Here is a 12,526-nt window from a genome sequence, read left to right as displayed (position 1 = left end):
AATGTCCAGATCATATGACGTCTTTTTGTATCTAAGGGATGTGCACATAGTGTTTTAATGAGTTGATTGCCGAATAGAAATGATTACTCACATTTAGTATTTGCTTTGAGTTTAGTTTTATTTCATTTATGTCTTACGTTGAGGACATTGAAATGTTAGGCCAAATAACAATGTGATTAACAAATATTTGTCTTTTGCAGACATGATCTAATGCATTTTTTAAAGTTTTTTTTTTAATATGTTAACTATTGCTTGCTGCAGGACACATTTTTGAAGGAACAGACAACATTCATTTCACTTAAAATACTATGTTTGTTTTGAAGTTTTCAGCAATGAAAAAGAAGATAAAAAATTAGCCACTATAGCTTATGATGTTAAATGTATCCACTAAGAGCACTTGTAGGGAGTTCCCATCACGGCTCAGTGGAAATGAATCCGACTAGGAACCATGAGGTTATGGGTTAGGTCCCTGGCTTTGCTCAGTGGGTTAAGGTCCTGGTGTTGCTGTGAGCTGTGGTGTAGGTGGCAGATGTGGCTTGGACCTGGCATTGAGAGCTTGCAAAATGATTAAAATGCAATATTTTATTCTTAGAGTTGGAATAATTCCACTAAAAGGCAGCATGTATGAAAAAATTGACTATTACTCAGGTTTTTAATTATTATATTAAATATTATAATATAAAAGGTTATCATAGATATCTATATGATCTACACATATTATGCAATACGTATCTGTATTATCTAATAGATGTTATCAATAGAAATAATCTTAGAATAAAATATTATAATAGAAATAATATTCTATTTTAGGCAATCCAAATCTAGTTCATTTAAACAGTTGATGAGAGGAACCTTCAAAAATGTTTCACTAGTTTTCTTCTACTCCATTTCTGAACTCCAGCAAAGTAAAGTCAAATTTGAGATTCTAGTTCTAGATGCTTTGGAAAAAAAATGTGGCTTTCTGGTTTAAAGAAGAGAAGTTCAAGAATGATTTATAAAACTTTAGAATTTCCAGATGTAACTTCTCATAAAGCTCTTTGGATATCAAATGCTGTAGCATTTACCAAACATTTTGATGAGTTAAGTATAAATCAATCAGTAACATAAGGATTAAATTTCTTCACAAATACACAGAGCTTGAAAAATTAGGGTAAAGAGTGCCTTGGCAGAATTAAGTTGGGTTTTCTCAAATCCAAAGAGTCTCCAAACTCTGTTTTGAAGTTTTTTTGAAACTGAAACCTCACTATTCTTGATCATCTTTTGTTACAAATCCAAATTGAATAGTGCTTCCAAGTTCTACTGGTGATAAACAAACTGAAAGTGGTTATGACCAGGACCACTAACTCACTTTCATAAATCATTTTTTATAGCATAAAGGGATTCATCATACCATTTTCCTATAAACGTTTACTTGAATTACAAAAATTAAAAGTGAGGGAAGGTGGTCTAAAGGGATAAACTTTCAATTAAAAGATAAATTTGTATTAGGGAGGTAATGTATATTAAGATGAGTGATGTATGGCATAAAGGAAAATTGTTAAAAGAGAGATGTAAGAATTCTCATCACAAGGAAAATTTCCTTTTTTTCTTTTTTTTATTGCATCTATATAAGATGATGGATGGTAACTAAACTTTTTGCAGTAATCAATTCACAAAATTTGTAAGTCAAACCATTATGCTGTGTACCTTAAAGTTATACAGTGATGTATGTCAGTTATGTATCAATACAATTGGAAAATATGAAAAACTTCATTTCAAGAAGCAACAAAAGTAAAAAATAGAGAACAAATAACCCGTCTCCACAGGCTCTCAGATTTTCTGTTATCAATAATATTTTCCCAATGCTGCTAGGCCAAAGGAAATCCCTAACTTTTCATTTGTTAAGTAGCTAGGTCTACACAACTTAGTAAGTTTTAATATCCCAACAACTCAGTAATCATTGGAAAAACACCACACATATTTTTTAATAATATTTTTGTTTTCTTCTTAAATAACCACAATCTATAAGTAATGGTTTGTATGATGAGTTGGGTATTACACAACTTCTCAATCCTCAAGATGAATGTTCATCTCCACCCTCATTTCTGGTTTCACTTTGATTTTCTAATATAACTTGGTGTTTGTTACAGAAAAAAATCTAAAAAACCCAGGTTCATTAAGATATACTGTCATTGGAAGGAATGTATCATGATATAACATTGACACTGTGAACTTGCTGTGAAATTTAAAACATTCCATGGTGCCTCTGTGAAGTCACTATGGTACCTCAGTGCACAGTTAGAGAACTGTGGATTTTAGCAGTTCTATTAAGTTACCTTACAACCATTTCAAGATTTTCAGTGTAAATTTATTTATAACCAAGAAAGTATTGGCAGCAGTGGAAACCAATATAAACAAAAATTTCTTTTATTGAATGCTAGTAATAGTAATTTATAATGTATTACAATAAATTCTTATATTTACAAATAGCCTTAATGGATTAAGAGAATAAGACAGTCACTGGAGCTTACGTTTTTTCCTAAACAGACATAATTTATTTGAAGAAATGTCAATTAACATTTAATAGAATATTTGGGATATTTTAAGACAAAATATAAGAATATCTGTATCTGAGAAAATTTCATAATAAGATTTTTGTAAAGAGGAGTTAATTTAGCATTATTTCATTAAATTTGAAGAAGTTTTGCAAAATAGCGTAGGACAAAGTTAAATTAGGAAAAAATATATGAGCTCAACTTGGTGGTCTACACAAGTTATATATAAAAATAAAAAATAAAAACAAGGAATTCCCATCGTGGAACAGTGGAAATGAATCTGATTAGGAACCATGAGGTTGTGGGTTTGGTCCCTGGCCTTGCTCCGTGGGTTAAGGAACTGGCATTGCTGTGGGCTGAGGTGTGGGTTGCAGATGTGGCTCAGATCCTATGTTGCTATGGCTATGGTGTGGGTCAGCAGCTGTGGCTCTGATTTGACCCCTAGCCTGGGAATCTCCATGTGCTGCAACTGTAGCCCTAAAAAGAAAAAACAAACAAACAAACAAAAGCAAAAAAAAAAAGAAAAGCAAAAATAAATCAATGGGACCTAATCAAACTGACAAGCTTTTGAACAGCAAAGAAAAACATTAAAAAAAAAAAGTCAACCTTCAGAATGGGAGAAAATTTTCAAAGGATGCAACTGACAAGGGCTTAATCTCTAAAATGTACAAATGACTTATACAACTCAACAGCAAAAAATCCAGAAACCCAATCGAAAAATGGGCAAAAGACCTGAATAGACATTTTTCCAAAGAAGATATACAGGTGGCCAACAAGCACATGAAAAAATGCTCAACATCACTGATTATGAGAGAAATGCAAATCAAAACTACCACAAGATACCACCTCACACCTGTCAGAATGGCCATCATGAACAAGTCAACAAATAACAAATGCTGGAGAGGGTGTGAAGAAAAAGGTACCCTCCTACACTGCTGCAGGGAATGTAAATTTGTACAACCACTAAGGAAAACAGTATGGAGGTACTTCAGAAAACTAAACCTAGAACTACCATATGACCCAGCAATCCCACTCTTGGGCATATATCCAGACAAAAGTTTCCTTAAAAAAGACACATGCACCTGTATGCTCATTGCAGCACTATTCACAATAGCCAAGACATGGAACAGCCTAAATGTCCATCCACAGATGAATGGATTAGGAAGATGTGGTATATATACACGGTGGAATACTACTCAGCCATAAAAAAGAACAAAATAATGCCATTTGCAGCAACATGGATTGAACTAGAGACTCTCATACTAGTGAAGTAAGTCAGAAAGAGATAGACAAATATCATATGATATCACTAACCTAGTATATGGCACAAATGAACCTTTCCACAGAAAAGAAAGTCATGGACTTGGAGCAATTTGTTGCCAAGAGGGAGGGAAGTCAGTGGGATGGACTGAGAATCTGGGGTTAATAGATGCAAACTGCATTTGGAATGGATAAGTAATGAGATCCTGCTGTTTAGCACTGGGAACTATACCTAGCCACTTGTGATGGAGCTTGCCAGAGGATAATGTGAGAAAAAGATTATATATATATATATATATATATATATGACTGGGTCACTTTGCTGTACAGTAGAAAATTGATAGGACACTGTAAACCAATTATAATAGAAAAAATAAAAATAAGTTAACTAATTTTACTGCAGGAGGAATCTGCAAAGAAGCCTGCTGAAAAATTTTAAGTACCAAAGAAAAATTTGTATTTAAAGTAATATTATCATGAATTTTTCATATATATTTATGCATATTAGTCAAAACTCAATATTTTGCCTAAAAACTTTAGTTAATGGAAGTCATGTGTATATATACATTGTAAGCAAATACTCATAAGACTGAAGAAATCCATATAAGCAAGTCTTGCCAAGTATATAGCACATCTACCCAATGGATATAAAGGTTTACGGAAAACCTACCATGGAAGAGCATAGTTCCATGATTAAGGAATATCAATAAATAAAACAAACTTCCCTCCTAGAGCTTCATTTGGTGAAGGAAACAGACAATGGATGACTAAGCAAAGTATCTAGAATCTTACTAATGAATGCTAAAGAAAAATTAGTGGAGGATGATGGGAAGTGTGGGGAGGATGATTGAAAATTAGAAACTGTAGACAGGAGGGTTTTTGTAAGAAGGAAGAAATAAAAGAAGTCCAAGAGCAAACCCTGGGGATTCCTGGAGGAAGAATAGTCCAGGAAGAAGAAAAACCAAAAGCAAAGATCCTTGTTGAGAATGTTTTTGTTGAGGCCAAGGTCAGAGGGCTAGAAGCAGAAGAAAACTCGGAAAGGCACCAAGGAGGCAAGGTCATGCTGGGGCTGCATAGGATATTTGCTCTAAGTAAGAGGAGGGTTCTCTGGAAGTCTTACTGGAAAGCACTGCTCTAGCTTTTTCCAAAATCTTGGGTCATATTTACTATCATTCTAAAGTCTTTTTCGTGGAGACTGCTAATCTACAGTTCACTTAGCTGCTTATCTGAGGTTTTGTCTTGTCCTGGCTTATATTTCTCCGCCTTTTCATTTTGCATAGTTTTTCATCTGGTTTCCTTCTTGCAGGCTAGAGGACTGTAGCCTATCTTGCTTCTGGTTTCTGCCCTCTTATGGGTAAATTGATACAGGGGCTTTTTAGAGGCTTCTTGATAGGAGGGATGGTGTCTGTCCAGTAATAGGTGGAGCTAAGTCTTGTCCCTCTGGTGGGTGGGGCTTGGCTCTGGGTGTGAGTAGAGAAAGCTGCGTACCTAGGAGAACTTTGGGAAGCTGTTTGGCTTTTGGCCTGTAGCTTCTGAAGCCTGCTGTGTGGTGCCAGATTTTTCCAAGACGGAGCCTCTAGGGGAACTCACACCATCTCAGGATCACTTCCTCCAATGTCCGGCCCCCACAATGACCCACAGCTGTCCCTTGCTTTCCCAGAATACTAAGACCCACAGGTAGGCCTGACCTAGATTCTTATGAAGTTCCTGCTTTACCCTGCAACCCAGTACACATGGAATCCTGTGTGTACTCTCCTAGAGTGGAGTCTCTGTTTCCCTCAATCCCATGGAACTCCAGGACATACAACCTACTGGACTTCAATGCCAAATGCTCTGGTGGCTCCCCCTCCCAATGCCAGAACCCTGGGCTGGGGAACCTGACTTGGGGTTCAGAACTCTCACTCCTGTGGGAGAACCTCTGAAATATAGTTACTTTCCAGTCTTTGGGTTGCTCACTTGGCAGGTATGGAATTGCTTCTATCATGAAAGCGCCCCTCCTACCCTATCAATGTGGCTTCTTCTTTGTCTTTGGGTATAGGATATCTTTTTTGGTAGTTTACAGTCTATTTTATTAATGGTTGTTCAAAGGTTAGTTGTAATTTTGATATTTTCATAAGAGAAAATGATCTTAAACCCTTCTACTCTGCTTCATGTCCCAAATTTTGGGAAGTACTGCTCTAACATAACATAGATTCCATCAACATTGCCTTGCCTACAGTAGTGAGAATCCCAAGGGGCTGTTTCCATAGTAAGACCAGAGATAAGAGTGCCTTGGACAAGGATGGTAGTTCTAGGATTATTCAACAGAAGTAGTAAGATTCTTGGAGTTCCCGTCATGGCTCAGTGGTTAACAAATCTGACTAGGAACCATGAGGTTGCGGATTTGATCCCTGGCCTCACTCAGTGGGTTAAGGATTCGGTGTTTCCCTGAGCTGTAGTGTAGGTCTCAGATGCAGCTCGGATCTGGCACTGCTGTGGCTGTGGCGTAGGCTGGTGGCTGCACTCTGATTAGATCCCTTGCCTGGAAACCTCCATATGCCACGAGTACAACCCTAGAAAAGACAAAAAAATAAAAAGTAAGTTGTGAGATTCTAGATATACTTTGAAGGTATGTTAGTGTCATCCAACATGGCCAAAAAATGCAGTCAAATTTAAATTTTCGTTACTAAAAATGAAATAAAACTAAAAATTCAGTTACCCCTATGAGCCTGTGGTGCCATATTGCATACCACAGATATGGACCCTTCTCATCAATATAAAGTTCTGTTAGCACTGGTCAAGCTGACTGTATTTACTGATATGTTTGAAATAGGATGTGAGAGAAATAAAGTAGTCAAGGGTGATATTGGCCTGAGCAATTAGAAAAATAGTATACACAGATGAAAAAGCAAGTTTGGAGAAAATACCAGGAGCTTAGTTTTGGAGCTGTTCAATTTGAGATGCTTATTAAGCATCAAAGAAAGATCTCAAGTTTGAGTCCAGCTTCAAAGGCAAAGTTTAGGCTGGATGGTCAAAGTCAGTTACTGTGTGCCAAGCACTCTTCCAGACATCTGCATGGCCCATTCAATTTCACAACAACCTTGTGAGCTGAATGCCATTGTCCCCATTTTATAGACAAAGACTAAGGCACTGAGATACTAACTCTTGTCAAATAGTAAGGGTGAGACTGACCTAACCATGAGAAGATTTCTCCTCCACTGTGCTGAGAAAGTGGACTTCAAAATAAACCAAACAGAAAGTGATGAGATATGAAGAAAGAAGAAGAAAAAGAGAGATTCTCATTCTTCCAGGATTCCTCTAGATCATAGGAGCTAATCCAAGGGTTATTTCTACGTAACTGTATGAGGCAATTAAGTTCCTTCTGTTAAATTAGGACAACCTGAAAATTTGTGAATAACACAATCTATGAGTATATTATTTTAAATGTGAAGAAGTGCTGTGGCTTTCTAAGAAAATGTCATAGATTTGCCAATGCTAAGGAAATCTTAGCATATCATAATTTATGAATTATATGTTGTTTTCCTTTATCTCTAAGATAGTTACTCCTATAAATAACTTAAAAAACAAAACTTGTTCTTTCTACTAGTTTACAATAAATATAAATTTTAATTAATTAATTGCTTTTTAAGGCCATGCTTGTAGCATATGGAAGGCTAGGGGTTGAATCAGAGCTGCAGCTGCCAGCCTATGCCACAGCTACAGCAACACGGGATCTGAGCCACATCTGCATCCTACACCACAGCTCACAGCAATGCCAGATCCTCAACCCACTGAACAAGGCCAGGGGTCAAACCCACATCTTCATGGATACTATAACCCACTGAGCCATAAGGAACTCCCTAAATATAAACTTTAAGTAAAATATTTTCCAAAGAAATTCTTATCTCTTTTTGTCTGGATTACTACTTTTCACGTATTGTCTTTAAAATAACCTTACCTTTTCTTCCTCTATAAACTTACTGATGTGTAGCTTACATTTACAAAAGTGCACAAGTTGTAAGTTTGCAGTTAGCAAAGCAAATATATCTATACGTTTAAAATTCATAAGGTAAACAAACCCATGTACTCTGTATTCACAGATCAAAAGCCTCAGAAACTCCCTTTAAACAATACAATCACTAGTCCTCCTCCCTGAAGACAACTATTACCCTGACATCAAACAGTACATTTCTCTTGACTATATTTAAATTCCATGTAAGAAGAACCATATGGTATGTAGGCTTTTGAGTCTGGTTTTTTACTCAACATGTTGTTACGTATAGATGTAATTCATGAATTCTCATCTCCAATATTCCATTTTATAAATATGCTGCAATTTATTTATTCATTCAACTACTGGTGCACATTTTCCCCCCAGTTTTGAGCTATTATGAATAGTGTCACTAGGTGCACCCACGTACATATGTTTTGGGGAACATATTCACATATATTTGCTAGTAATATACCTAAGAATAACATTGCTAGGGTATAGTTAGTTATGCATACATTCTGTTTAAATAGATACTGTTAAATAGCTTCCAACCTTATTGGTGATAATATATCTTTGAGATGGGATAACATATAAATGAAAAGTAATAATTCTAAGGATTATTTCCACTCTCTTTTTCCATCAAGTAAATTTTTTGATGTTACCTACTTTTCCATATTGTGAGAAACACAACTACCTTTTGGATGTAGGTATTTTCATTTTACCCAAGAAATCAAACCAAGCAAGCCTAATGACAAACTTATGTATTAAAGTTTAAAGTTTCTAATAATAGTTTATCAACATATAAATCTGTTGTTTTCTTCCATTGTGTGAAAAAAATCATTGTCTTTGAAGTTCCCTGGTGGCACAACAGGTTAAGGATCTGGCATTGTCACTACTGTGACATAGGTTTAACCTCTGGCCAGGGAACTTAATGCATGTCACAGGTGTAGCCAAAAAGAAAACAAAACAAAACATTGTCTTTATGGGCTTGTTGATAATATTTTATCGAGGATCAAATAATACAGTAGATGTGAATGAAAGCCCTTAAGTGTAGTTCCTTATAAACAGTTTATTTTATACTATTCCTCTTGTTCTGCAGATTTGTGAAGATAAAGAGACAAGATATTTGCTCCTTGTCTTTCCATATACCCAAAATACCATGGTGACAAGAATAGGGGGAAATAGAAACCAAATATGAATTACTGATCCATAGCATTTCTGAAATACATCCTGATAATTGTTGGAAGTTTCCTCATTATATCCCCAAAGCCAGGGAATAATTCTAATTGGTGCTCTCTGTCTCCATCTGGGCTCTTGGTTCTGCCCTCCGCGCTATTCTTTTTTTCATGAAAGGTAGCATCTCTTTTCAGTTGAGTAGTTTTCTCATGCTGCTTATTGGTAGTTCAATTGTAGGGGCAGAGGGAAATCCGACAAACTCTTTTCACCACATACTGCCACCCTGTGGGCCTCCTGTGTGGCATTGCAGTCACTCCATCAGACAAAACCATGCCCATAAATCTCTCAGATATAAACCCTTAAGTGTCCCTTAAAAAATCTTTTCTATGGCTGACTACTCCTCAGAGGCTTTGCCAATGATCTTTCTGAAGGTCGACAAAAGATGTGACAGTAACACACTCATATTCATCTGTAAATCATGCCTTTTTAGCAATGTCATGTAATTGATCTTTCTCAGAGATATTTCTTTTGTAATTTCCTTTCTTTTTCTTTCTTGGGGGCTGCACCTGTGGCATATGTAAGTTCCTGGGGTAGGGGATGAATCAGAGCCGCAGCTACTAGCCTAAGCCACAGTCAGAGCAACATGGGATCTGAGCCACATCTGTAACTTATGCCACAGCTGTGGCAATGCTGGATCCTTAACCCATTGAGCAAGGTCAAGGATCGAACCTGCAGCCTCATGGATACTAGTCAGGTTCTTAACTTGTTTAGCCACCATGAGAAATCTCAAAGAAATTTCTTGATTTTAGCATCATTTGTCAGTTGGAGAGGCTAAGAATTTTCAAAACCATCAATTTCTGGGTCCTTCTCTCAGTGTTTTGCTCTCCTTTTACATTTTACAGTAGGAAGAAAGGGGGGATGTCAGGCAGATTTAAATGCATTATACAAGTTACTTGGAAATCTCCCTAGCTATATACATGGTCCATTAGACACACTGTCTACATTGCAGTCATTACTGAAGGTCATATTGCTGCTAATCTTTCTACTGTGTATCAAGCATTCTCCTTTCCTCTAGTTTCCCAAAACATCCTATTCATTTTATTGGGGGGAGGGGTACACCTGGCATATGGATGTTCCTAGGCTAGGGGTCAAATTGGAGCTGCAGCTGCCAGCCTATGCCATAGCACAGCAATGCTGGATCTGAGACACATCTGTGACCTACACCATAGCTCACAGAAACACCGTATCCTTAACCCACTGATCAAGGCCAGGAATTGAACCCACAACCTCATGGTTACTAGTTGGATTCATGTCCACTGCACAATGGGAACTCTGACTTTTTTTTTTTTTTTGAGTTATCACTGACATCATCCTCAAAGCCAGATTCCCACTGTCTCTTAAGCAATTTAGTCTTTTTCTAACAAGCTCCACAGACTCATCTATCACTTAGTATCTTAGAGTTTCTATAGATCAGAATCAGGTCACAGATTGGGTGGCTTCCTCTGACCCAGGGTCTCTCAAAAAAAACTGTAATCAAGGAACTAGACAGGGGTCCAGCCATATCAAGGGTCAGTTTTGAAGAGGAACCACTCCCAAGATCACTCACATGGCTGGGAGGAAAAAGGAAGACGATGTGGTCAAAATTCATTGGAAACTTCCAAATAACAGACTTTCTGGCAAGCTCACAAATATCACATCCTAACAAACAGTCCTTCTTTTTCTGTGGACTACTTTAATGGAATGCATCTGGTCTGTTGTATGTAGTAAGCAAACCTTGGGTATATGGGTATGGCTCATAGGAAAATGTCACAAAAGTTACATAACTATCAGAGAATAAAGAAAAAATATTTTAAAATTGAAATAACGTGCTGTTTTTAGTAAGAATATAGTGCTTAGAGCCTTCACATGTCAATCTGCCAGAGAGTGTAAAAATAAGGATCTAGGAACCAGCACTGGTGGCCTTAGACTCTTCCTGCTCCTGCTGTACCTTGTGATTATTTACATTCTTTACTAAATAATTAGTAAAGCTTGACATTCAGTAAGACCTCTGCTGTTTTAAAATGGTAATTTGATAATTACTCCAGTTTAACTTAGAAGCAATCCAAAGACAAATCAAACATGCAAGTGATGTAGTAAAATAAAATTGCTCAGTAGTAAACTAAATAGAGATGTTCTTGACAACAAGATTTTAAACCTACTTACCAATTTTTTCCATCAAGTTTTTCAGTGTGTGTGTGTGTGTGTGTTTGGGTAAATAAAATTTAAAATTTCTGATTTTTACATTTAAAGGCAAATAAAGAACTAGGGGGAAAAGAGTTTTTTACACAAACCTGTGAAATTTTTAAATGATAAGTTCTCAAATAGAAAATTGAGACAAGAAGAAAAGAAACAACAAATGTAATCAATAACTGCAAAAAGAAAAAAAAAGGAAAACATAAATTTAAGGAATGCGTGACCATTTTTACCTATTGAATGTTAAGGTTTTTGTTTTTCAGTGGAAACTGCCCTGTATTTTCTAGGGAGAATGGATGAGGTCACTCTGTTGATAGGATACAAGTGCATGTGTTTTATATCTATAGGAAAATTTTACATTATACGTTATTACCTTTTAAAAGACTTCTGGGTCTTGACCAGGTATTTTCACTTCCATAAATTTAGAGTAATATTCTGATATGTAGTGAGATTTATGTAGAAAAATCTTGACAATACATAATGTAACTGTCCAAAAATAATAGAATGTCTTATAAAGTATGACATCCATGTACTCCACATGACTTAATAACTAAAATTATAGTGTAGAATTATATAATTATTTACTAATGATAGCTAATGCACACATGTATTTCTTAAATGTCATGCATTGTTTCCATACAAATACTGATGTAAATGTCTGTATGTATATGAGGTGACTATGTAAACAGTAGTTATTTCTGAGTTGCTTGATTGTAGGCAACTTTTATAAGCTCCTTTATACTTTGTACTTTAGATGTTTTCTTTCTTTCTTTTTCTCTTTCTTTCTTTCTTTTTTTATTTTATTTTATAGCTGCATCTTTGGCATATGAAAGTTCCTAGGCCAGGGGTCAATTTGGAGCTGCAGCTGTAAGTCTATGCCCCAACCTCAGCAGCACCAGACCTGAGCCACTCCTGCAACCTATGCTATAGCTGGGGCAAAACCAGATTCTTAACCTACTGAGTGAGGCCAGGGATCAAACCCGCATCCTCACAGAGACAACATCAGGAACTTAACCCACTAAACCACAGCAGGAACTCTTAAAGCTTTTCTATGATAAGTTTATTAATTTAAAAATCACAGAGTAAATGTCACAAAAATAAAAGGAATTGGAATGCTTTCCATTTCACACTGATTGAAAAATTGATGAAGGGACATCGAATCAATCTTGAGACTCTATTTTATACTGTAGCAAAGTTATAAGGGCAATTTTTTATATGCCCTATTCCTCACCTTTAGTTGAGTATGATGATTTGGAAGAAAAATATACACGTGCTTCTTGCTCTATATGTATTTGAAAAGAGTGGATTGGTTTTTGGAACACTGTTCTGGACACTCCAGTAACAGTTTCCTGAC

This window comes from Sus scrofa, chromosome 8 (assembly GCF_000003025.6).
Source record: "Sus scrofa isolate TJ Tabasco breed Duroc chromosome 8, Sscrofa11.1, whole genome shotgun sequence".
Classification (NCBI taxonomy): Eukaryota; Metazoa; Chordata; class Mammalia; order Artiodactyla; family Suidae; genus Sus; species Sus scrofa.
Note: the sequence above shows the minus strand (reverse complement) of the source record.